Source organism: Sapajus apella, unplaced genomic scaffold (genome assembly GCF_009761245.1).
Source record: "Sapajus apella isolate SASKATOON/1434 unplaced genomic scaffold, GSC_monkey_1.0 scaffold102, whole genome shotgun sequence".
NCBI lineage: Eukaryota > Metazoa > Chordata > Mammalia > Primates > Cebidae > Sapajus > Sapajus apella.
This window is the reverse complement of record NW_022437042.1, coordinates 4,062,545-4,067,563: the sequence shown is the minus strand read 5'-3', so window position 1 is coordinate 4,067,563 and position 5,019 is coordinate 4,062,545. Positions and strand designations below refer to the sequence as shown.

Genomic DNA, 5,019 nt, shown 5'->3' with positions numbered 1-5,019 from the left:
CAAAAAAAAAACTACTCAACAAAATATTAGCAAATGAAATATAACATTTTATAAAAACCACTGTACACCATGATCAAGTAGGATTTATTCCAGATATTTGTACTTAGGGTTCTCTAGAGAAACAGAACCGGTAGGAGATGAAAAAGAGGGAGAAAGAGACACATACAAGGAATTGAGAAATTGGCTCATTGAATTATGGAGGCTGATAAGTCCCATGATCTGTCATCTGTAAGCTGGGAACCCAGGAAAACTGTTAGTGTAATTTAATCTGAGCTTGAACGTTTCAGAACCAGGGAGCCAGTGGCGTAATTCCCAGCCCAAGGATTGGAGAAGAGATGAGATGTTTCAATTCAAGCAAGCAAACAGGAAGCAAAAAGGGCAATTTTTTTCTTTTTCCACCTTTTGTTCTGTTCAAGCCCTCAATGGATTGGACCATGCTCACCTATACGAGGGAGGTCAATCTACTTATTGAGTTCACTGATTGAAATGACAACCTTACCTGGAAACATTCTCACAAACTCAGAAATAATGTTTAATCTGAGCACCGATGGCCAGTCAAATTGATACATAAAATTAGCCATCACAGTACAGGAATACATGGGAGAGGATGCAGGTTCAGTTCCAGATCATCACAATAAAGCAAATATTGCAATAAAGTGAGTCACAAAAAGAAAAAGCCAGTGTTACAGCTCTTTTAGAATTTGTCAGCAAGTTTTCTGGAAAACCTTCACAAAAAAAGGCAAAAGAGTGCATATAAAATGCTTATGTTTTCCAATGCAAGACAAAAAGGAAGAAAGAAGCAAAAAAAGAAAAGAAAAGAAAACGAAAGAAAAGAAAAAAATGCTTATGTTTACACTATACTGCAGTCTATTAAGTGTGCAATAGCATTATGTCTAAAAAACAATGTACATACTTTAAAAATACTTTATTGCTGAAACATACCATCACAGAGACACAAAGCGAGCTCATTGCAGGATTGCTACAAACCTTCAATTTGTAAGAAACATAATATCTGCAAAACACAGTAAAACAAGATATGCCTGTATTCAAGGGTGGTTCAACACTCAGAAACCAATGTAATTCACCATATCAATGGCTCAAGAAAGAAAATCATATTCATTGACACAGAGAAAACATTTGACAAAATCCAACACCCACTTATATTTTTTAAAAATTTAAAAAAAAAAAACAAAACCCTTTCAGCAAATTAGGACGATAGGGGAACTACCTTAACTTGATAAAAGGCATCTACAGAAACCCTACAACTAACACCACAGTTAATGGTGAAAGAATAATTGGCTTCCACTTGTTTAGAAAGCAGGCATGGATGCTCACCCTACCACTCATTCAACATAGTACTGGAAACACAACACAATAAGACAAGAAAAAGAAATAAAATGAATGCCGATTAGAAAAAAGAATAAATCTGTCCTTATCTAAAGATGGCATGCTTTTCTATGCAGAAAAGCCCAATAAATTTACCAAAGAAATAAACAACAAAAAATTATCTAAAACTAATAGGTGAGTTTGAAAGTTTGCAGGATACAAGATTAACATGCAAAAGCCAAACGCATTAACAGAGAACATGTGGAAACCAAAACGAAAAACACAGTATCAGTTATAATTGTTCCAGAAAAGTACGTTCTTAGATATAAACTTAACAAAACACATACAGGATCCATATGGTGAAAATTACAAAACACTAACGAAAGAGATCAAAGAAGACTTAATAAATGGAGTGCCATAGCATATTTATGGATTAGAATACACAACATAGTAAAGATAGCAATTCTTCCCAAACTGATCTGTAGGTGTAATGCAACTTCTATCAAAGTCCCAGCAAGGTATTTTGTAGAAATACACAAGCTTATGATTGAAAAAGAAGAATAAGGTGGGAAGAATTACTGTATTTGACATTAAGCCCTACTATGTATTTATAGTAATAAGGACAGTATGATATTCATAGAAATATAGACACACAGATCAATGAAACAGAAGAGAAACTCATCTGTTTTCTTCTTTTTTTTTTTATGGCACGTGACATATAATTTGTTCTTCAAACTGATTTTTGACAAAGATACCAAAGCAAATCAATGGAGGAACAATAGCCTTTTAAACAAATGGTGTTGGCACAATTGGACAAAAGTAAATGAACTTCAATCTAAATCTCACACCGTATACAAAAATAACTCAAAGTGGGCCACAGACTTAGATGTAAAATGTAAAACTATAACACTTTTAGAAAAAACATGGGAGAAAATCCATGGGGTTTAGAGCAAAGGCATGATTCAAAAAAGGAAAAAGTCAGTGTTATAGCTCTTTTAGACTTTGTCTAGCAAGTTTTCTGGTTTTCCACAAAACCTCCACAAAAAAAGAAAAAAGTAATAAATTAGTATTAAATGAGCATTTTAATGATTCTATCTTATTACCTTAATTGGCTTATTAAATATAACTCTTTGTCTTGTTATTTTAGTAGTTCCTTTGGGTTTTATAGTAATACATCTTTAATCTGTTACAGTCCACCTTCTTTTTGTTTGTTTGTTTTGGAAGCAGGGTCTCACTCTGTCACCCAGGCTAGAGTGCAGTGGCACTGTCACAGCTCACAGCAGCCTCAACCTTACAGGATTCAGCTATCCTTCCCACTGCAGCTTGCTGAGTAACAGGGATCACTTAAATCACCACCATGCCCAGCTAATTTTTGTATTTTTTGTAGAGATGGGGTTTTGCCATGTTGGCCAACCTGGTCTCAAATTCCTGGGCTCAAGTGATCCACTGGCCTCAGCCTCCCAAACTGCTGGGATTATAGGCATGGGCCACTGAGCCATCTCAGACCTTTTATATGGCACTGATCTATTCATGAAGGCAAAGCCCTGATGACTTAATCATGTCCCCCAAAGTCTCACCTCTTAATACCACCACATTGGAGATTAAATTTCACCACAAATTTCGAATGAAGCACATTCAAACCATACCACTATTTTTGCCATGCATTTTTTCTACATGTTATAAACTGCACAATACAATGTTATTATTTTTGTTTTAAGCAAAATATCTAATAAGGAGATTTAAATTATAAGAAAAAAATCTTGTGCATGTTACCCATGTAGTTACCATATCCATTGCTCCTCATTCCTTTGTGTAGATCCGGATTTTAATCTGTTATCATGAAGGACATCCTCTAACATTTCTTGTAATGGGGTATCTGCTGTTCCTTCTCTTATCCCAACAACAGAGCAAGCCAATCCTTCCCTATCTCAGGCACATACTCCACAGCCACTAAGAAAGACTAATACCTGGAAAAGCTCCAGCCACAAACTTTTAACCAAACAATGAAGAAATAAAGACATGGTGGCCTGGAAAGACTCTGAACTTAGGGACAGAAGATGTGAGTTCACTTCTATCTCTACTCACCACTTAGTGAAACTGTGGACATTTCTGGGTTTCACTGTTTTCATCTAAGAAGTGGGGGGAAGAATTTTCTTAACTTCATTCACATGATTGTTGTGAGAATGAAATTAGATAATAGAGGAAAACTGGAGCATATTGGATCCTTCCAATTCCAACATAAACACTTCCTAGTTGTGTGACCTTGGGAAAGTTACTTAATTTTCAGGCCCCAAGTTTCCCAATCTGTAGAATGAGATCATATCTGTCTCACAGGAATGTGTGAATAAAATGAAAAAAAATGTTTAGAAGTGCCCGACCTCAGCCGGGTGCAGTGGCTCACACCTGTAATCCCAACACTTTGAGAGGCTGAGGCCAGTGGATCACCTGAGGCCAGGAGTTCAAGACCAGCCTGGCCAACATGGTGAAACCCTGTCTCTACTAAAAACACAAAAATTAGCTGGATATGGTGGTGCTCACCTGTAATCCCAGCTACTAAGAAGGCTTAGGCAAGAGAATGGCTTGAACCCAGAAGGCGAAGGTTGCAGTGAGCCAAGATCAAACCACTGCCCTGCAGCCTGGATGACAGAGTGAGACTTCGTCTCAAAAAAAAAAAAAAAAAAAAAAAAAAAAAAAAAAAAAAAAAAAAAAAAGTGCCTGACCTGTAATACTCATTCAGGAGATGATAATACATTGCAAAATCTAGATAATGTCTTCTAAAATCCTATAGAAATGGGGTAAGGGAATACACAATAGGAGGAATTCTCTGTTTTTTGTTTAATTTTTTAGGATGCACCTTCCTTCATTATTTTAGCTCTTTGCCATAACATCTTTAAATGCAAGATGTCACAATAATAGTTTTCAGAGAAACTCTGAGCTGTCCTGTGTCATAAAAGATTTAAAAAATCCTTTTGGAAAGTGGACAGAGACCTCTAACTTCACCTTGACCCGCCAAAAATAAGTGCTCTAGGGGGAACTTCTGCCAAGATGGCTGAATAGGAATAGCTCCAGAGCGCAGCTACCAGCTAGACTCCGAAGACGAGTGATCTCTGCATTTCCAACTGAGGTACCAAGTTCATTTCAATGGGACTGGTTGGACAGTGGGTGTAGCCCAGGAAGGGCAAACCGAGGCAGTGTGGGGCGCTACCCCACCCAGGAAGTGCAACTGACCAGAGGACTTTACCCTCTCAGCACTCTGGTTCAGATACTGCACTTCTCCCAAGCCCTTTGCAACCCACAGTTCGGGAGAATACCGCTGGGCTGAGAAGCACTGCGACTTGCCAGCACAGATCTGAATGACAGCTTCAGCCAGCCCAGCACCACAAGTTGTTGGCACAGAACTGGGCAGAGGTTTTGGCTAGCACAGAGAGCACCTGCGGGACAGATCTACTCACCCCCCAGAAAGACAGAAAGCAGGGAGACAGATGATACAGCTTGGCAGGTCCCACCCCCACAAAGACCAGCAAACTGAAGCCCTCTCGCTTGAGAGTGTCACAGCCAGCACATCAATTTGAGCTTGACCTGGGACGATCGAGCTGGGTCGGGGAAGGAGGGCATCTGCCATTGTAAAGCCAGGTCTAATCTCACCTGTGTAAACAAAAGCCAAAGGAAGCCTACACAGCAGCCGGGCTGAGT

General features: G+C 38.6%; 1 non-coding gene and 1 pseudogene across 1 annotated transcript; both read left to right on the top strand.

Annotated features, from left to right (window-relative positions):
* Window positions 1-678: 678 nt before the first annotated feature.
* On the top strand, window positions 679-729 carry LOC116536657 (annotated as a pseudogene).
* A 1,576-nt stretch (window positions 730-2,305) lies between these two features.
* LOC116536656 lies at window positions 2,306-2,365 on the top strand. Its single transcript, XR_004262749.1, has one exon. It is a non-coding gene; the product is annotated as a U7 small nuclear RNA (small nuclear RNA).
* Window positions 2,366-5,019: the final 2,654 nt, after the last annotated feature.